Source organism: Marmota flaviventris, chromosome 5 (genome assembly GCF_047511675.1).
Source record: "Marmota flaviventris isolate mMarFla1 chromosome 5, mMarFla1.hap1, whole genome shotgun sequence".
NCBI classification, from domain to species: Eukaryota; Metazoa; Chordata; class Mammalia; order Rodentia; family Sciuridae; genus Marmota; species Marmota flaviventris.
In genome coordinates, this window is record NC_092502.1 from 33,196,846 (window position 1) to 33,219,376 (window position 22,531).

The 22,531-nt window shown below is 42.9% G+C and overlaps 1 non-coding gene and 1 pseudogene across 1 annotated transcript; one reads left to right on the top strand and one right to left on the bottom strand.

Moving 5' to 3' along the window:
• Positions 1–21,074: 21,074 nt before the first annotated feature.
• On the bottom strand, positions 21,075–21,181 carry LOC114103837 (U6 spliceosomal RNA). The gene has a single exon (XR_003584742.1). It is a non-coding gene; the product is annotated as a U6 spliceosomal RNA (small nuclear RNA).
• Positions 21,182–21,333: 152 nt separating this feature from the next.
• LOC139705668 (large ribosomal subunit protein eL21-like) lies at positions 21,334–21,780 on the top strand (annotated as a pseudogene).
• The last annotated feature ends 751 nt before the right edge of the window (positions 21,781–22,531 follow it).

The window sequence follows — 22,531 nt, forward strand, 5'->3', positions numbered from 1 at the left end:
AATCTACGTAAAGCAGATGGTCTCCTCCAGCTGAGATCTTGAAGGGCTGGTGGGACAAGCCAGGAGGACCGTCAGGAAGTAACTGTCTTCTTAACAACCTTGACACAGTTGCTCATGAATAGAATTCCAGGGTTTAAAATGCCTTCCAGCTCACCAGGCAGCTCAGGGGCCCAAGGACAACTTTCTGGCCATTGTCCCCAGGTCTCCCTCTAACCCCAAGTGACATCAGATTCTAAACATGCTGGGAAGTAGAGAAAATTCTGCACCCAGGGATTCTTTATAACTAAACTATGGAAAGAATTAAATTTTAGGTGTTTTTGAAAGTTCCTTAAAAAAAAAAAAAGTAGTACCCTCATGAAACTGAATCAGCACTTTTCGGAACTTAAAAAAAAATAAAAAGTACCTCTACCTTGTATTGGGGGGGTATCACTGTTAAGTATGAAAATTGATCACTAAAATAAGGACCAGTGTTGGGAAATGGAGGGCAGTATTAGGCAACCCCAAGTTGCCTCTTTCGAAAAATTTAGGACTTTACTTTGACCCTAACAGACCATGATGTCAATGCTGTGCCCTTCAGAAAGCAGAGAGAAGGATCCTTGAGAGCAGAGGGCATGGTAAGTGTGGGCACCCAAGGTTTCTCAAGTCCACGGTTCTAGTTTAACAGACATTGTGCCCTTTCTCCATCTCAGACTGCCACCGGGCACTTCTCATTTTTTAATCTGAAAGCTGACCTTTGGCACTCACTTCTAATTCTGACATTTTTAAAAAATGGGTGTGGAATAAGAAACAAAATGGCAGAATAAATGGATATTTCATGGAGTCCAGGGAGGTGGTCTGCAGTTTGTGGGAAACAATGTGATCTGATGATGAAACATGGATGTGCTTTTGAATCAGGGACACCCAGATTTGAGACCCAGCTCTCTTATTTAGCATCTGTGTGCCCTTGAACATGTTATTGGACTTCTCTGAGCCTCAGGTTCCTTGTTGTGCGTGTGTGTGTGTGTGTGTGTGTTTGTATGTACTAGGGATTGAACCCAGGGCCACTTAATCACCAAGCCACATCCCTTTTAAATATTATATTTAGAGACAGGGTCTCACCAAATTGCTTAGGCCTCACTAAGTTGCTGAAGCTGGCTTTGAACTTGTGATCCTCCTGCCTCAGCCTCTCAAGATGCTGGGAGGTTCCTTGTCTTAAAGGAGGGCCTAAACAGTCTTTACTTCATAAAACTATTGCATAGTAAGGTCCTGCAGGACACAGATGCCATACTCAAACTTTATTTACAAAGATATGGGAAGAGCTGAGGGCAACTCACACGGGATAGTGAAGCACTGTGGAGCTAGGTGTGAAGGACAGGAAGAGGTAAGAGGGCCCAGAGAAGGGAGCTGTTGGAGTGGACATCTGGCAGGAGCTCTGAGCTCCAGTGGGGAGGATGCAATTGGCCTGCAGCAACCGGATGAGGACCCAAGTGAATCAACCCTTGACCTCATCTTCCTATGTCCTTGGATCTCTTGCTGGTGCTTCCCATTGGCTAAGCCCAACCAGAAGCCAGAGGCAAGGGAAGTGGGTGATGTGGCCCATCAAGTCAGCTCCCAGCACAGAGTGGGTACAGAGGGTGGAAGGGTAGATCTTCAAAGGCAAACAGAAGATTAAGCAAATTAGAGAATGTGATGAGCTTAGCATAGTGCTGAGAATGTAGTAAGTCCACAAGTCCTTAATGCATGTTCATTTATTTTGGACTTTGGACTCTCTCTCTGCCTTTTTTGCTTACTCTTACTTCCTGGTTTTCAATAGATCACATACATGGTTGAGGTGACTTAAAGCAGCTAGGTGTTGTTAACCATACTGGAATGTTTATAAGGAGTAATACATGTGTAAAGTGGATAACCATGTACTCTGGGGACTGGGGATGAGAGGGAGGAACAAAAGAAGGGCAGTAGGTTAGAGACGAAGATGGGAGAAATTCCTGTCTTCCCTAGCAGGCCAGAACAAACACACAGGATTATCTTACTTTACAAACAAATTAGGCACTTACTGGGAGGTGATAACATCTCCTTTACAAGCGGGTAGCCCAGGGAGACTGGCCAGAAAGGGATTTTGCAAAGAAGGTCTTCATGCCCTAAATGTAAAGCCTGGGTTTATTTCTAGATTAACAGGTTTTAAACTCAGCATCCCTGTCCCCAGGGAGTCAAACCTGGATGTTTACTTGCATGCTCCCACCTGGGTGCCTAGTTGAGGCCTATCTTCTATTCTGATTTGGCAAATAGCTGCTTAGAGTGAACTGGCCCTTCCGTGAGATGGTCCCCTGGAGGGAAGCAGGGTCTGGAGAGTGGCTCTGAGCAGTGGTTCATAAACAACGTGTCCTGTCCTCAAGCCTTCACCGCTATTGACTTGCCTCTCAGTAACCTGTCTTAACACCACAAGCTACTCTTGGCTGTCTCATCCAGGCTCCAGAGCAAAGTCTTCTGCGACTGGTCCCAGAACTGTCCATCTCCAAGACCTTCCAGCATCTTCCTCACATTTGTTTACCCTGCCCTCCAGCCCTTTCACAGAGCCCTCTCTATGCCAGAGAGAGGAATATGCCCCCTGCCTTCTTCTGACTAACCTCACTCTATCCTCAGGATGGTTCAGGTGTCATCTCCTTGGGGAGCCTTGATGGACAGCATCTCCTTTGTTCAGTGCTCAAAGTGGGAAGCCTTTATCACACCCTGAGCCTGGGTCCTCTTAATAGGCTCCTATTAGCCTCTGTGATTCTCTCTTCCTTTTTTCTTTTTTCTTTTTGGTACCAGGGATTGAACTTGGGGGCACTCGACCACTAAGCCACATCCCCATCCCTATTTTATTTTTTATTCAGAGACAGGGTCTCACTGAGTTGCTCAGCACCTCGTTTTTTGCTGAGGCTGGCTTTGAACTCGCGATCCTCCTGTCTTAGCTTCCCGAGCCACTGGGATTACAGGCATGCACCACTGCACCTGGCTCTGTGATTCTCCTATGGCACTCATCACACTGCGTTGGTTTCTGGCTAACACTCCCAGCACACTGACCACTTTTGAGAAGGGGACTTGACATTTTCACTTTGGTTTCATCACCATCCAGCAGAGTGCCTGGCACACTAAGTACCCAGCAAAGGTTTACTGAATGAATGTTTGGGCCATAATTCAGAAAACAGGAAAAGAATTGCCACATACCCCAAAGCACCAACTTAACTAAGCCACAAGTCTGAAAACCTGCTTCATCTCTTCCTGTCACCTTGGCTCTCCCACCCCTACAGCAGGCAGGACGGGTGACTGGTTTCCCTGCTCTTCACTCTTCTCTCTCAAGTATCCCCTTAATTGCCACCCAGTGCAAAGCAGTCACTCAGTCACTTGATCGCACACCAGCATGTTTTAGCTTGCTAGGCTGTAGCTCCATCTGAGCAATGACCTTGTCTGAACACTCTCGCATGCCCAGTATCTAACACAATGAGAGGCATGTAGTGGGCATTAAATATTTCTTAAATGAGTGCATACTTCTCTCATTGCATGCTGATTTAATTTGATGTATGTCTTCCATCTTTGCTGCCAGATTAGGTACTCCAGAAAAACACAGAAGCGCCTAGAGAGCTGTGTCCCTGATAGTGGCTAAGGATGGGAGGGGGACCTGGGTTCCCTTCCCAGGCCAAGGTGGGATAATGCTGCCTGCTTGCAGCCTCCTCATGGCCTGCACTTCCCCATTCAGGCCAGATGCAGAGGAAACCCAGTCCTTCTGTCTGCAGGCCACAGACACTGGCAACTCTCCTCCAGTTTTCTGCGAGAGCAGCTCAAACCACCCATTGCCCAGAGGACAGAGGAATGTGTTCAAGTTCCAAGCGGGCTTGGAAGCCAGCAGGAGGCCAGCACAGTGGCCATCTCCCCATCCTGCCAGTGCCCATAGCTGCCTGGCTGGGAGCAGGAACTGGCCCCACCTCCTGCAGCTGGGCAGACAGGGTAGCTCTGGCTTCAGGAGCTGTGGCCTTGCTCCTGCCCTTCTCACCCCTGCAGAATTTGCTCTGCCAGCAGAGGGCCGGTCTGGATTTTTTCACTTGCCCCTGGCACTTCCTTGAAGCCCTCTGGTTTACTGGAAATCATAAACTGTGAGTGACAGCCTTTATCATACCCTGAGCCTGGGTCCTCTTAATAGTTATGCTGGAGGCCGAAAGAACCAGAGACATTGGCCTCCAGGTTACTCCCAGTGTCTGATGTTTGCACCTGATAATTGAGGTCAGGTTTGTTTCTTTTAAGTCACATGATTTGCTTCAAGGCAGGAAGGTGTTGGGGCCACTTGTTGCAAAAAGACCAGGAGGTGAGCACAGAAATGCTGTAAACCAGCTTTGGCAGCAAACGTTGTGTTTTCACGGGCAGCCAGCTCTGGGGGCCCGAGCTCAGCTGGTGGCTCATAAATGACCCTCCAGGGGCTGAATAAACCTCAACATTCCACTCAGAGAAAGCTCAGGACACCCTCTTCTCTCTAAGACACCTGCTAAATGGAGCCACTTTGAGTACCTTCTGCAGTAGGGTGGGCAAACGGATTAAGCACACTAAATAGCCAACCAGAAAACACAGGTCAGTCAAGGGTCTTGAAATCAGTACAGGCCCCACCCTACCCAGACACCTAATCTTGTTCCAGGCTTTGCTTGATCTCAGGTATTTATCTCCTGGTTGTCATGGAGCTGCTCAGATAAACAGCAGCACAGCCAACCTGGCCCCACCGCCAGCTGCAGATTTTCCTGAGCACACTGGGGCTCCCTGGTGGCCACTGGTTGCCTGCCCCACTCACATGCTGGAGTCTCTCATGTGGTCTCTCTAGGCATACAGTAGGTACTCAATAAATGCTTATTGTCTAACAGCCCATAAGCATAATAAATGCTTATTGTCCTGAGGCATGTTGGTTCTTAGGCTCCGAGGTCCCTAGATAAGCAGATCCACCTTTCCTGTCACCACAGGGACTGCCAGCCAAGCCACACAGGTCATGGAGTGATCCTATAATGGAAGACAAACCCAGGCCTGGAAGTAGAATCAACTCTAAGAACACTGCCAAGAGAAGTAGTACCTGAGAAAGGGAGAGTTCCCCTCCCCTTTCTAATCAACCCCTCTTCAGGAAACCTGATTAACACTATTGACTCCTACCTTTTGGATTGTAAATAACTATCCCTAGAAATCTAACTACTCCCCTTTGAAATGTAAACGTCCCTGTGGAGGCTTTGGGCCCAAGCCCAGACATCTATCCAAGGCCTTGTAAGAGGAGCCAGTTCTTCCCCTTATCACACTCTACTTCAGTAAACATGCTTCCCGCTAGAATCCCCATGCATGACCATATAGTGGGTAGAATAAAAATTTTATGGTAGCAGATAGCCTTTAGATGTAGTGAAAAACTGGAGATGGGTACTCAGAATTTGGAGTCTGATCTCCTCTGGGCCCACCAGCGTAAAATAAAGTGTGAGTTCTCCTACTCTCCACTTGCCCCTTCTAGCCTGATTCCTGCAACAATCCCACTGACCCACAAACCACTTCCTCTGCTCCCAGAGTCAGACAAGAGCAGACTTTTGAGGAAGAAACCAGTTGCATGTAGCCTCCATAACAGCTGGAGGGCAGGCAGGGAACACGCCTGGCTACACTCATACTGGATGTCACACACCACAGTCAGAGGGGCAGCAGATCCTGCCACCCACATGCTGGTGGAACATCACCCCCTCTCTCTGTGTCTCCTGATTTCCACCAGAGAACTGGGCGCACTCTCAGAATGGATCTCCTAACTCTTGAGGATGAACAGCTAGCCTCAAGGAGACACTGCAAAGGGGCTCAAGAAGAACCTGTCCCTGAAGACCCTGAAGAGAAAGAGCCAGAATGCTTCTAAAGCAGAATAGTTTCCCCCCTCTGAGATGCACAGCTCACTCAGAAAGGGCCTTGGAGGGTAAGAATAGACCAGTCTACCTAGATGATCTCCCAAGTCACCGATTCACTAACTCAGTCATTGCAATGTTCAGTGGGGGCAGTACAGAGACCAGTGTGGGCTCTGGAACAGGACATGTGAAGCTCAGGTTGGCTGCATGATCACAGTGTCGTCTTAGGCATTATTGAACCTTTCTCTCTGTTTCATTATCTGAATGTTATGTGAATTAAAGGGGATAATCTACATGAAACCCTTAGCATAGTAAACCTTCAATGTATTTTTAGCCAAGAGACTAATTTTTTCTTTCAGGGATGCTGAACTAAAAACAGAAGATGCAGAGAAACCAATGATATGGCATTACACTTTTGCAAACTTAATTATCCTCCCTGGGTAACAGAATATCACAGCAAATAACAATGTAGTGAAGAGCAGTTTGAGATATTGGGTTCAGTCACTCTAGAATACTGAGTCATAGCAAGTGTCCAGTCTGCAAGAGGCTGGGCCACATATGCAAGCTGTTTCCACCCACACACTGCAAGAGCCCACCTATATGCCTAATAATGAGGATTAAAATAGCTTGCCACATGTGCACATGCTGTGCAGTCCCATATATCCATACCGCATATCTGTGAGGTAAATATTCTTACTCCCATTTCACAGATGTGGAAACAGAGTTGGAGAGGCTAATTTCCTAAGCACACCCTCAAGCTCACCCACCCACATGCACCAAGACAGAACTGAGTTTCAACCCCAGGCTTCACTGTGTGTGGGCTTCTCCCCTGGGCTACTCTGTCTGAGCAAAGTGCAAAGTGCTGTTGTTCCCTGGGAAAACAAACCTGGGTAGTCCTTAAGTCTACTTTGTCAGGAGCAAGGGCTACCACTCTATCTAAGACCAGTGAGAATAGTTCTCAGGCAACAGGGTGACCAGGACAACTGGAAAGATGTCTGATGCCCCTGCCCCACAGTGCAAAAATAGGTTCCAAACAGCCCGATGGGAACAACTCTTTAGGTAGTCCATGCCTCTCCCCACACCCAGTTCCCTGGCCCGAGCCCCAGAGTCCTGGCATAGGAGGGAGGGCCTGCCCATCTGCTTGCTCCCTACTCCAGGCTCCAGGAGGTCTCCGATGCCCAAGAAGACCTACAGGATCTGGCCCACAGCCGGCAGGCATAGGGGAGAAGGGTATTGGGAGCACCCTGGGTGCCTGCTTGCGGAGAACAAAAGGGGAGCGTGTTCTGTCCTCTGTTCCTGTGAGTACCCCTTCCAGAGAGGCTTTCCATGATGAAGACTGAGGTTCCTGTGTGTGAGGAAACCTGTCCCCCCATCCCCTACAAAAGCTAGAACCAGCTACTAAAGCGTTGGATACACAACTATCGATACCAACATTTTTTCCTAGAAACCAAATTGAATCCAGCATCCCAGGGAGCGAACACTGGCCTGGGACTCCATAAACGCTGGCTCCTATCTCCAGCTTTGCCTCTGACTCCCACATAACGCTAGCCAAGTCACTTAACCTCTGTGGTCGAGGCTCCCCACCCTCGCCCTCCTGCCCTCATCCCCCGCCCCTGGGGGGTGAGTGGGAATCATCAGTACATCATCGCCATCCGGGCTGACACTCCAAGAGGTTTTACTGGGGGCCACGAAAGTAGCATCAAACCTATCCTCACTTTGCAATTCCCATTTTCAGATGAGGAAATCATGGAAAAGGTTGTTAGGGGACACGCGCAAGGTCATAGTTAGCAAAGGTGGATTTGGCTGTCAGAATTGTGTTTTTCTATGGTCTTGACTACAAACATACAGAGCCATTTTCAAAAGATCAAGAACAGATGTAAAAACATTTTGGAAGCAAAAGGAAAAAAAAAGGGGGGAGGAAAGGGTTTACATAAAACAAATATAAATCATAATCCCCTGGACAAAACTCAAGGAGCTTTGCAGTATTCACAGAATCAGAGATCTCCAAGATGGGAAAGACCCTCAGGAAGCCATTTTCTTCCTCTTCCTCCTTTTGGACAAGAATAATACAATTAGCCAAATTATAGGGGTAAGACCAGAGAGGTCAAGCAAGGGGTGACCAGCTTAGGTCTTCAGCTGTAGGGCAGGAGAAGACAGAGCCCCAGCCTTCTGGCTCCTAGGGGAGGGGACAGTGATGATAGAAGTCCCCCTCTGTCATCAAGGTGGAGCCTCTCCAACCAAATTTAAGCCTTTAAAAAAAATTTAGTTGTAGGCAGACACAATACTTTTATTTTTTATTTATTCATGTGTGGTATTGAGGATGGAACCCAGTGTCACACACGCAGTAAGTGGGCGCTCTACTGCTGAGCCACAACTCCAGTCCCCAAATTTAAGCCTTTTAATAGAATATCCAAGGATATCTTTTCTGGCCTTAAAGTCATTTGATTTTATGACAAAATTGGTTAATATTGGGTTCCAAATGTGGTAATCCTCCCTCCTCCCCTCAGAGCCTCCTCTTAACAGGGTTCATAGCTGTGGAAAACAGAACTCCTGATGGTTATAGTAGCTAGAAAAGCACCATCAAAAGGTGGACATTAAAAGGCTCTCTGGGAGGGCTGTAGCTTTTGTGGCCAGCCAGGAGCACACCTGAAGCCCACTCAGGGTCAGCAAAGAACAAAACCCTACCTTCCTAGAGCAGTAGCTGCAAGGCAGTGTGGCCCCACCCTTTGTCACACAGCCCCTCCCACACCCCTCCTCACTTCCTGACCACAGGCCTCTTCTGCTCCCCAGACAACCCCTTCTCAGCACTGTGAACCTCCTGGTCCCTCTGGGGCAGCTGGTTATGCAGATCCTCGGCTCCCTACTTCACCAGGTTTCTGCTCAAATACTCCTCCCGAGAACAGCCCACCTGGCTCCTCCTTTCCCTGTTCTCTTCCCTGCTTTACTGCTCCCACTGAAATGCAAGCCCTCATGAGGGCAGGGATGTGGGCCCTTTAGTTCTTGCTGTAAGCATGAGAATCAGTGCTGAACTACTTGCTGAACACTCTGAAGAAACAACAAAGGAATGGCTGGAAGACTTCAGTACAAACCAACCCCCCAAGCTCTCCTGCCTGCACTGGGGAATCAGGGCAGTAATGGGAGGCAACTTGTGCCCTGACTGCAGCTGTACTGTCACCTTGCCCAGATTCCATCAGCCCTGCAGCTCCCACTTTAGAGGAGAGACTTGTACATGTGTGGGGGACTCCGTATCTCTGAGGCTCCCCGGCAGTCTTGGCAGCTCTTGGAACTTGTTTAGGTTGTTGCTGTGCAGATCATGAGGGCCTGGCCAAGTTCCTGCCTCTGCTTTTCCCGAGCCTCAGATAAGCTGGGAAGTGACTTACTCAGAGTCCCCTTTCACCCCATAACTGTTTCAGTCCAGGGAATGACACTGACAAGCAAATGAAGCCATGTATAGACTCATGGGTCACACCAGGTCAGGGCTGGGTGGAGCCACAGTCACACGCAAGCCAACCTGTGGCTGCAGATAATGCAGGCCAGCTAGTGTGTGGACTCCAGGGTGTGGCAGATCCAACTGCCACCAGCTGTGTGACCTTGGAGAATTATGTGAAAAGAAAGCACTACTTTTCTCAGGTGTAAAATGGAAATTAAAGTTCTTATTTTAAATAATAAGAGGTCCCCCTATTCAAAATAATCCACTTATTCAAAAGTCTATTATTTTCTGTTTTTTTAAAATTTCTTCTAATTAATTACACATGACAGTAGAATGCACTTTGACACATCATACATAAATGGAGTATAACTTCTCATTCTTCTGGTTACACATGATGAAGAATCACACTGGTCATGTACTCATATACGCTCATAGGGTAATAATGTCTGATTCATTCTACTATCCATTCTATCCCAATACCCCATCCTCTCTGCCTAATCCAAAGTAACTCTTCTTCCCTAGCCCTCCCCGCATTATGAATTATTATCGACATATCAGAGAAAACATTTAGCCTTTCATTTTTTGGGATTGGCTTATTTCACTTAGCATGATATTTTCCAGTTCCATCCATTTACCGGCAAATGCCATTATTTCATTCTTCTTTAAGACTGAGTAATATTGCATTGTGTGTGTATGTATGTGTGTGTGTATATATATATATATATCACATTTTCTTTATCCATTCATCTATTGAAGGACATCTACGTTGGTTCCATAACTTAGCTATTGTGAATTGAGCTGCTATAAACATTGATGTGACCATATCGCTGTGCTGACTTTAAGTCCTTTGGGTTATAAACTGAGGAGTAGGGTAGCTGGGTTAAATGGTGGTTCCATTCCAAGTTTTCTGAAGAATCTCCATACTGCTTTCCAGAGTGATCACACCATCCCACCAGCAATGTGTGAGTGTATTTTTTCACTCCTTTTTTTTGGTATCAAATCCAAACTCTGTGGGTTGACAGCCAAAACCCAGCCAACAACCTACCCAGTGTACAGTCACTGTAGACTCTTCCCCATATCCCCCCCACCACCCCGTGTGTCTAGAACAGACACCTGTGTTCTTTTCTCCTATCTTAATTTACTAAAGTCCTAAAGTCCTAAGCGCAGGTCTCAGAAGGTCTTCCCTGACTGAAGGTTTTATGGGCACTCAATGGTGTGTATTTCACATTACTAATAGGCAGGAACAAAGTTTAGACGACTCAACAGGAACACAGGATTATTGAGGGCAATAGCCATTTCTTTATAATGTCCATATCCACTAGGCATTTTAAAAGGCATATGGGGGCTGCAGATGCAGCTCTGTGGTAGGGCACTTGGCAAGCAAGCTCGAGGCCCTGGGTTCAATCCCCTGCACCACAAAAAATAAAATTGAAATTAAAAAATAAAAATGAAATTCCTGCTGAATGGCTCATCTGAAATGACATGTTAAATTTTCTTTTAAAATGCCTCTAAATGCTTCCCCTAATTCCCAAGAAAAGGAAAAGAAAGTCACAGAAATTAAATTGGAGACAAAAAAAGGGTCACTTCCTTTTTTTTTTTTTTTTTTTTTTTTTTGTGGTGCTGGGGATTAGAACCCAGGGCCTTGTTAATGCAAGGTAAGCATTCTACCAATGAGCTATATCCCCCGCAGTTATTCCCATTTCTGCATGCTTGTCTGTGTGGGAGAAAAAAATCATTTCTATTTCCAACCCTGACTTGATAAGTAGAGGAACTCCCCAAAAACAATGGACAGAAAAAAAAAGTCACAAAAATTAGTCTCACTTAAATATTTCAGGAAGGAAAACACAGTTAAACTGAAAACTGGTACTTAAAAAAAAAAAAAAAATCAGCCCGGAAATGTTTTTAGGACTGTGTCTATAAAAGTCCCCTGAGGGATGATTTGTCCTTCAGTACACTTCTCATGGTACTTGCTTTTACTAAAAAGCAACAGCCCAACACTAGGACTTTTTAAAGTCAGAAGCAGCGTGAAACTAGATGTAGAGGTACATGCGAACCACATCACCCAGAGGGCCAGCAGCAGCCTCTGCCCTGGGACGGACTCCAGGGAAGCTGAGCCAGTAACAAATGGCATCCTGTACCCCCCAGCTTCTCCTTCCTCCTCATTCTTCTCTCTGGTCCACCCTCTACTTCCCATTCCCTTTCTGCCAAATACAGCTGGAAAAAAGTCCTGGTACCAAGCCACCCAAACCAATTCCACATTATTTCAAGAGAGACCTTAAGACCCACACTTTATTTCTTTCTTATTTTTTTTACAAGAATATTAAAAGAAAACTCACTGGGCACAGTGGTGCACACCTGTAATCCCAGTGACTTGGGAGGCTGAAGCAGGAGAATCACAAGTTCAAAGCCAGCCTCAGCAACTTAGCAAGGCCCTAGGTAACTCAGAGAGACCCTGTCTCAAAATAAAAAATTAAAAGGGCTAGGGATGTGATTCAGTGGTTCAGTGCCCCTGGTTCAATTCCTGTTGTAAAAGACAGAAGAAAAAAAAGAAAAAAGAGAGAAAGGGAGGGAGGGAGGAGAGAGGAGAGAGGAAAGAGGAGAGAGAGGAGAGAGAGAGAGAGAGAGAGAGAGAGAGAGAGAGAGGGAGAGAGAGAGAACTATGTAAAATTGGGGCAGAACATTTAGAGCTGGGAGTTGTTTAGGGAATTAAAATTTTATTTCCTATAAATTTCACTATGTTCCTTTTTCAGGTCAGTACAAGAGCAAAGGTAATTCACGTTCTACCCACAGGTAGCCAAGCCCACTTTCTGATATAAGGTGAGAGGCGGGTATGGGGAGGTGTTGGGCAGTCACCCTGGCTTGCTCTGTAAATCTAAGCTCTGTATGTAATTTCATCTCTGGGCCTTGGTTTCTGCATTTGTAATTAAGGAATGATATCACCTGTTTCCAGGTTTGGGGACGAGTGAATGAGGTGTCAGTTCTGTAGCTCATTTGGTGCTGATGTGCAGCCAGTGCTCAGAATTAATTTTTTTTTTAAAACTAGTTTATTGACTATACTTAAGGATAATCTCATCATCATGGGTAAAATAAATACATAAATGAAAGTCAAATTTAAGAAGAGAAGGAAATGAGATTTTAAATGGCATACTCAAAATTGAAATATTTTTAAAATTGATTATTTCAGACCAAAACACTTAGTAGCAAACTTGATCTGCAAAATACCTCCTGCTTCCAAGCACAATAAACTCTCATGGAGACCTTTGTTTGAAATCCTAATCTAACATTCCAGTTGTGAATGTTTGTGATTCCATGTAATGAGCCCAAAATACAAACAGTGCAGGGTACAGCTGGCACATGTTGGAGTGACAGCAAGGGATAATCAAGTTTTCTGCAAAGAAAGACTCATGACATTAAGGGAAGATGTCACAGGATCCTCTCAGGCAGGTGTTGCATCTAAGGGAAGGTCAGCCCCCAAACCTAGAAGGTACTGAAATTCAGGGAAGGTCTTTGTCAGACTGCTCAGCAGAACAGCAAGAAGTGGTGTAGAAGCCGTTGGCATGAAGGGGAGGAGGTATCATTACTCCAAAGTATGAAACCCAGAATTATTTTCTGCTGAGCACAAAGCTAACAAATGGGATAGAAATAGAGCATAAGCAATCTCCTATCCAACGATTCCAAATTGGGTCTTTGGATAAATAAGATAGAGCTATGATAGTCATGGGAGGAGGAGAGAACCAGAGAAGTCCACCAAGAGGATGAGGGTCTGGGCAGGAAGGCATAATCCTGGGAATCTGCCAGACCAGGATGGTTCTCTGGTAGTACACGAGCTGTACATGTCCCTGCACCTCAAACTTCCAGCTTATCACACACTTGTTGAACTCGTTTGGGTGGGTATCCCCTCCCTGTTTAGGTGGGTATCCCCTCCCTAGATGGTCTGCAGTGTAGACGGGAAGGAACACCACAGTTACAATGAATGCAGAGGATGCCCCCTTGACCCTGATGGCCTCTGCAACATTCTAGGATTAATTTCACCTCTATGGCTTTTGTTTTTGTAAACAAATTGTGAAAGTCAAACTATCTCAAAATTGAATATGTGTGATTTATACCAATTACTATACTAAAAAACAAACCATGTAGATGGATGAAGAGGAAAAACTCAGGTCAAGCTCACACTCACCCATGGCTGGCATTCAAGCAAGTCTCCCAGAGAAGGGAGTCCATTTTCTTGCTTCTCTGCTGTCCAGCCTCGGGACAGTGCAGGGAAGCCCAGGGCGTGCTGCCATCTGCAGGCAAAACAGGACAAAAACATAAGCGATGGCTCCAGTCGCCTTTTGAAGCCCTCTCCTATCTTCAGCCCTGGAGCATTCACCCAATGCCAAAGTTAGCTGAGCCAACCGTGGTTTGTGCCTGGTATCCCACCACATACAGCACAGTCAGCCAGAACTCTCAACCATGGATTTAAGGATTTCTTAACAGCAGCAGCACGTTCTCACACAGGGCTGCTGCTGTCAGACACTGCTCTGAACCATTTACATTTTTAATAATATTTTTTAGTTGTAGATGGATGCATTACCTTTATTTATTTATCTTTATGTGGTGCTGAGGATCAAACCCAGTGCCTCACATTTGCGAGGGAAGTGCTCTACCACTGAGCTGTAACCCCTGAATAATTTACTTTTATTAATTTATTTAACCCTTCCTGCAACAGGTGAATGTTGAAGGTCCCCAGTGATTTGATTGATTGTTGAATGAGGCTGAATAATTAAAATGAAGAACTTGATAACACCTGATTCCCAAGAGAGGCCCGCAATGAAAACCAAAGGAGATTCTGAATATTCTGCAGATCATTCATCTCTAGATATTTATCAAGTGCCTATTATGGACCAGATGCTGCCCTAGTCTTGAGGAGAGCTGTGCACAAACAAGATAGGGTCCTTGCTTTGAGAGGGAATGTCCATTCTAGTGGAGGGTGGTGATGATAGAAAAGGCAATGAATGATGGGGAGAAGAAAAAGTGGGGTGAAGGGGGCAGAGAGTGATGGCAATGCTGTTATCATTCATTCATTTCTTTCATTTGTTCCAGGTACTTACTAACCATATCATTTCTGGCCCACAGCAACATGCCAGGCGCCTTGCCAGAGTTGCAACTGTGGGCAAGAAATAGACTGGTTCCTGCCTGTATGGAATACTTACATAAGGAACATTTGATTAATCAAGTAATCATGGCCCTGGCCCACATGGAGGATTTGCACAAGAGGAACATTTGATGTTAACCAAATAAACACCTTAACACATGCAAAGATGTTCAACTATGGTAAGTGTGATGGAGGAAGGGCACAGAGTCCCTACGAGAGCTTCTGGAAGGGGATGCTCTTGGGTCTGAGGCAAAGCCTGGAATGCAGTGTGGGGAGAAGAAGCAACATGGTAAAAAGTGTGCCAGGCACACAGGCTGGGCCACGGACAGTAAGTGGGGAGAGAAGGCAGGGTAAGGCTGGAGAAGGGGTGTGGGCACTCCCAGCCACAAGAGTAGCTGGAGCCTTATCCTCTGTGAACTGAAGCTCCACACAGGGTCTCATGCAGGGAGTAGTGTGGTTGGATGTGTGTGTTTAAAAGATTATATTAGGTGGTAGGCTGAAAAATGGCCCCACCAAAGAAGGAAATGTCTGCACCCCTGGAGGCTGTTGTGTATGTGTCCTCTTATAGGGCAAAAGGGCACTGTGGATGTGTCTAAGTTAGGAGTCTGCAGATGGGGAGATTATCCAGGTATATAATGACAAGAGTCCTTGAAGAGGGAGGCAGAGGGATATTGACTACAGAATTTCAGATTGATGCAGTGTGCAAAGGACTCTTCGGCTTTGAAGACAAAGGAAGGGGCCATGAGCCAAGGAATGCAGGTGGCCTCTAGAAGCTGGAAAGGGTAACAAAATGATGCTCCTCTAGAGCTTCTAGAAAGAAAGAGGCCCTGCTAAAACCTTGATTTCAGGATTTCTGAGGCCCAGAACTGCAAAATAGTGATAAGGAGACTTTGTTACACAGCACTATTGGCTCTTGTGAAAAAACAGACTGGGAGTAAGGGGGAAGGGGAAGCAGGAGCAGTCGCAGGCCACTGCAGCGTCCAGGCAAGAGGGGCAAGAGCTAGCGGCATGGCAGTGGCAGAGGGGAAGAAGAAGTGTGGTGGAGCTGAAGGACCCAGGAGGGAGAGAGGTCTTAATGGAAGCCACAGCAGGCCTCCTCCAGGCTCAGCACTTGGCCACTCACCTGTTCGGGGGCCCAACACCTTTACAGAAGGAAACAGCAGAGCACCAGGGTTATGAGACTACTCAATTTACTCACTCACCTGTGAACCCTGTTTCCACAGAGGAGCCCAGGAGTCTCCAGGAACAGATATAAGAAATAACACTTGTGGAATTTTTACTAGGCAAAAGGTGGCAATTATTTCTGCCAAGCATTAGGACCTGCAGTGAACTCTTCTTTTTCTTTTTGTTTTTCAACCTTTTCCTGAAAAGGGAATTTGTAATTCTGTAAAGAGGGTATCTAATTTGAAATATATACATCTCCAACTCAGGTGATGCAGAACCATGATTATATACAACATCTGGAAAAATCATGGTCAGTGGAAAGTAGAATAATTAAAGAAAAAACAACAAGAAACTAGGAGGCCTTCTCTCAGCATCTACTCCATTCCTAATTTAATGAGCCACATACTTAAAAAGTGGGGTCCTAATTTGGTTTTGCCTAGTAGGACTGTTGAGAAGAAAAAACAATGGTAATGATTTAAGAAAATTTTGGAAATACTCTCTCTGTTCTACTCCTGCAGCTTAAATATACACCCACCAAAACCAAGTGCCTTGGAGTGTAATGAGAGCTGACAAGGGAGTCTTGGGATACTGTTCCCCTGTGGCCACAAAGACCTAACTAGAGCATGAAAGGACCAAGGAGCACCTGCAGAAGGCAAAATACCAGGCAAGGAAATACTACCTTAGGCAGCAAAATAACTAAAAAATAGATATATGTGTTTATTACTCTTTCTAGTGACAAAATTGACATATGTCCATTACTGGAAAATGTAAAAATCTTCTCTGATCCCAGTCATCTTGAGATAACCCATTTGGAAATATTTTCTTCCAGTCTTTCTTTTCCTGGTGATTTTGAAATGTGGTGTGTGTGTGTGTGTGTGTGTGTGTGTGTGTGTGTATGTGTGTGTGTATGTATGGTCACACAATTTTTTTTGGTTAACAAAGTATGCATACATATACTTTATTTTTAACAAACTTGGGATGCTGTATACTCTTTTTTTGCAGTTTATAAATGAAATGTCACTAAATATGCTTTTTAATATTTTGTAATATTCCACCATATGAAGGTATCATATGAGTAAGTTCTAACTTTACAATAACATAAATCACACTGGGAGTGACATTTCATATGTAGGCATGTCCCTGATTTAAATCTGTCTGTAGCTCTAATTATTTCCTAAGGGTCATTGTTCCCACAACCATGCATTGTCATTACTATTTTGCCATAAATACCATCTGTATTAAATTTAACATTTCTCTTTAAATAAACTAATTTCTGTCCTTAAATAAATATATTTTAAAGTACATGCTATTGTAAATGGAAAAACAGCACTTTTTGCCACAAAAAGGCAAAACAAATACAATCTATTAGAATCAAAACACTATGGCTAAAATGGAGTTAAAAATACTGCTACCCCTTTTTGCTCATTCTTTTATTTCAGATGGAAGATTATGCAGGCTTGGAAAGACCTAATTTTAGACACACTGGCACCAAGCTGAGGTTTGTCTCCTTCCCTTGATCAGAAGATTCAGAAGGAACTGAGCAGGAGAATGACCTTCTCTCTGTGCAAGCCAGTGATGGACAGTGTGGCACATGTATCCTGCACAGAATTACCCTGCAGGACCTGGGATAGCTGTGCATGGGAAATGTGTCTTAAGAGATACTCCTGGAAACAGAATTGGCATAAAAGGTAGAGAAAGTTTAAAATACTTTTGACAAACTGAGCTTGAACATTATGCACAGTGTTTACCATAGTTTTACTGTGGGAGTGCCCAATTCACTTCAACCTCATAAATGCTAAGTATTATAAACAAAATATTAAAATAGTTAAAACTTTTAAACTTTTTTTAGTGTAAGGTAGTCAGTAGCTGAATATTTTAAGGGCTATTTTCATCTTTCTCTAGCCAGTCCCTGATCCTAGGGTAAGGTTATTATATGAACCTTCTGTTAGTGGTCAGTTTACACAAACTGATATTATGCTTGGTTTATGCAAGCGGAACTAAATTTGGTATAACATGAGGAAGTGACTTCAGCATTTGCAAATATTTCAGCATGTCTTTGTGCCAGCAAAGGTCAACTGAGGATCAGAACAGCATGAATTCCAAAGAATGCTTTTGAGAAATAAGAGCCCCAGAGAAGCATTACTCACAAGATATAATTCTCTACAAATTAAATGCTAGGAGAAAGACATTTAAACTTTCCTATACTACTGCAAAATGCAATCATACAAAGAGGTTACAGATGACTAAAATTTCTAAAACAGAAAAGGAAAAGCATATTCTGAAGCATAGAGAATTAATAACAATTGGAAGCTTCCAGATTATTTTTAAAAATTCCTATATGTGTATATGTGTCTGTTGGGAAAAGATGAGGAAGAGGAGAGGTTCTCATGTTTGGAAGGAGGTTATAGATTCTGACTAATTTTTGCTACTTTGATCTTTGTCAGATTCAGGACTTCTAAATCTCTATAGAAAAAGAAGGAAGGTAGAAGAAACAGGAAGGGCAAGACACCTTGACGAATTCAGAGACACAAGGAAGAAGAAAAAGAATTCATGACAATAAATGGCAACACAACATGCCAGAAATAAGACCACAGTTACCAGTGATCAAAATAAAAGCCAAGTCTTTCAACCTAAAGCCCATGAATGGAGGATGGATAAATTAAGGCACTCCATTTTTAAGGTATATATGTGTGGGGGAGCATAGATGACAGAAAGAGGTCCATGACTCCCATAATTTGGAAAGTTGTAGAATAATGTTTGTACAAGATAGGAAAGGGTCCAGAAAAACACAACAACATTCTAAGTGGGGTAGCCTATGGAGAGCAGGTTCACAGGTGGCCGGAGTGGGCTTCTCCATCTCACTTTACAAATGTCTGCACCCTGTGAATCTACTAAGAAACTCATGGGGCCAAAGAAATGTGAATAAATGAATAATGAACACAAGAGAAGACTCAGCCAAATGGGAGATGTAGAGGACAAAAAAGAAAGCTGGTTAACAGAACCCAAAAGTATTTATTTGAAAATGGACAAAGCTCTAGGGAGACTATTAAGGATAACTAACAGACTTAAAAAAAAAAAAAGACTTGAAAAAGGAGGAAATGACAAATATAACAGATGTTTAAAACTTTTAAAATAAGATAAACGACTGTGATGAAACATTTAAAATATAGATGAAATGAATAAATTTCTAGAAAACAAAAGTTGCTAAAATGTGAATGACCATTTAAGAAATTAATATAGTTTAAAAATTTCTTCCCCAGAAAGTCTCAGGCCCAGGTTTTACAAGTGTAACCTACCAACTTCCAAACTATTTCTCTTAAATGAATTTTATCCAGAAATAGAAAAAAGAAGAAACATTGTCTAACTTAAGGTTACTATAAACTGGTGGGAGGAGGAATCACCTCATCATCTTGCCAGATACAGAATGAGCATTTGATGCTAGTTCAATGCTGAACATGTAACACAAAAGGAAAACAAAACTCTCAGAGCTATAGAATTAAAACAAAGCCATGTCTTTCCTACCACCTTCTTTGTTTTATAGCTTGATTAATCATGGGTTTAAGCCACCACACGTAATAAACTTTGTTATTACATTTTTATTAGAAAGTAATGCTTAGGATTTTATTTCTTTTTCTTGGGATTTCAGGTCCTCAGTAAAGAAACTTCCTTTACTTGATAAAGCCTATTTTCTAGGAACCCATAACTAACATCCTACTTCACAAAGAAACTATGTATTCTCTTTAAGAAATGGAACGAGATGAGGATGTCTGTTGTCACCACCACCATGTAACAGAGTTACAGAGACAGCGGCCACTATGAGGAGATAATACAAAAGGAAAACAAATATAAAATTGGGAGGGGCAAAAGTTTTCAGTGTTTGCAACTGATATAATTATTTAATAGGAATCTCAAGAGAATCCACAGAAAAACCGTCAGAATGACTAAGAGTCCAGAAAAGGTCAGACTCTGTGGCACACACCTGTAATCCCTGGGACTTGGGAGGCTAAGGCAAGAGGATCACAAGTTCAAAGCTGGCCTCAGCAACTAGTGAGGCCCTACGCAACTCAGAGAGCTCCTGTCTCTAAATAAAATACAAAATAGGGCTGGGGATGTGGCTCAGTGGCTGATTTCCCCTTAGTTCAATCCCTGATACCAAAAAAAAAAAAAAAAAAAAAAGAAGAGGAAGAAGAAAGAAAGAAAATCCAGAAAAGTAGCTGGATATAATAACCCACTGAAAACGATTACATTTCTCAGTACTGACCCACTAAAAAAGAGAGAAATATGCATACAAAATATCACAATTGCAATAGTACTGAATCTAACAATTATCTTAATAAAACAAGTAAAAGCTCAGTAGAGAAAATTTTAATATTCCATGAAAATACATAAAGGAAAGCATGAATAAACAAAAAGAAACATGGATGAAATTATTTGTCATTCAAAGATATTAATTCTTCCCAGATCAACCTATGATTTCAATTCAACTCCAGTCAAAATTGCAGGAGAGCTTTTTGTGAAATATCTCAATAGAGTTTCTGGAAGAACAGAAGTAATAAGCTAAGAAAAATGGAAGAATAACAAAAAAGTAAAAGCATATTACAAAGGAATTGTCATAAAAACAAAATCCAATTGGGTTAAAATTTAAATGTGGAAGAAAACAAAGTTAGTAGAAGAAAATACAGAAAAAAACTTTTTATGATCATTAGTCAGGTAAGGATTTATTAATAAGACACAAATAGAAAGAGCTAAATGGGGGCAAATGATAGCATATACAGGTTTTTTTTTTAATAAGTGGATCACAGACTTAAATGTAAGAGTTTAAAGTATAAAGCTCTTGGATTCACGGGCCTAACTTTGAGTTAGGTGAGGATTGGTAAATCATATATATGATAAAAGATATGAAGAACTCTTATAACTTAATAAAAAGACAATTCAGTTTTAAAAGTGGATCTAAATAGAAATTTCTGCAAAGAAAACATACAAACTGCTAATAAGTGCATAAAAAGACTCAACATAATTAGCCATCAGGGAAGCACACACACGTACACACACAAAACAAAACAAAAACCATCGTGAGCCACAACTTCACACCTACTGGGATGGCTATAATAAGAAAGACAGCCAATAACCATTGCTAGTGAGAATGTAGAGAAACTAAAGCTCTCATGCCCTCACAGTGGTACAATTGTTCTATGGTGTAGCTGCTCTAGAAAACAATCATCTGGAAGTTTCTCAGACTTTATTTTTATGTTTTAATACATATGGAACACATTGGGCACAGTGGCACATGCCAATAATCCCAGTGACTTGGGAGGCTGAGATAGGAGGATTCCAAGTTTGAGGCCAGTCTCAGCAACTTAGTGAGGCCCTCAGAAACTTAGTGAGACCCTGTCTGAAAATAAAAACTAAAAGGGTTGGGCACATAGTTCAGTGGTAAATTGCCCCTGGGTTAAATCCCAAGTACACCCCCACCAAAAAAAAAAAAAAATGTACATGTATAGAATACTTCACTCATTTCTGCATCATGCTTATACAGGGACCGCACTAATCTTTTTGGTATTGTTCCAAATTTAGCATCTGTGCTGCTGAAGTGAGTACTTCCTCAGAGTTTAAACAGAGGTGCCATGTGACCCAAGAATTCCACTTCTATGTAAATACCCAAGAGAAATAAAAACAGAGGCTTTCAATAGAAACTGTCAGTAATTCCTCAAAATGATGAACACAAAGAAAAGAGGAGCGGTACCCCATAAATGTTTTCTAGGCCTTACAGAAAACATGGGGTTATTCCTTTGGCCATATACAGGCGAATCTACAAGAAAGGTGATATTATAGACATCAGAGGAATGGATACTGTTCAATAAGGAATGGCCCACAACTGTCACCATAACAAAACTAGAAGAGTACAGTGTTACCCAGCATGCTGTTGGCATTGTTGTAAAAAACAAACAAACAAACAAACAAACAAAACAAGTTAAAGGTGAGATTCTTGCCGTCTAGAGAATTAATGTGCACACTGAGCCTATTAAGCAGCCTACGAGCCATTATAGCTTCTCAAAACTTGGAGAGGAAGTTGAAGAGAAAGGTGCCTGGGTTCAACTGAAGCACCAGCCTGCTCAGCCCAGAGAAGCACAATTCGTGAGAACCCATGGGAAGGAGGCCGAGCTGCTGAACCTGTTCCCTATGAATTCATGGCATAATAGGGTAAAAACAACAGTAACAAAAGATTCCTGGATTGTAAAAGATAAAAGAAAGAAGAAAGTAAATGTCCACAGAATACTTTTTGTGAATATTCATAGCAGCCAAAAAGTAGAGGCAACCCAAATGTTCAATAAGGAATGGCCTTATTGAACGAATGGATGGATAAACAAAATGTAGTATATCCAGATGATGAAATATTATTGAGCAATAGAAAGGAATAAACTAATACATGTTATGATGTAAATGAACCTCAAAACCATACGGCTAAGTGACAGAAGCCAGTCACAATAGCCACACATTGTATAATTATATTTATAGGAAATTACCAGAAATATGTAAATCTATATAGACAGAAAGGACAGTAATAGCTACATAGAGCTGGGGAGGGAGATACTGAGGGACATTGGACAGTGACTGCTAATGGGTACAGAGTTACTTTTTGGAGTAATGAAAATGTTTTAAAGTCAGATGATGGTGATGGTTATATACATCTGTAAATACCACAATAATAACCAGTGAATCACCATAAACTATAAACAGGTGAATTTGTGGTATATAAATTACATCTTAGTAAAACTATTAATAGTAATAATAATAAAAGGGAGACTAAAATGAAGCTAATGGATGACAAGATGAGGAGAAGACTTAACCACCTATGTCTGACAGAGGACTACCATTTTAATACACAAAGATATTAATATACAAAATGCAAACCAGGTAGAAAAACATCAGAAACCTAAAAGTAAAGAA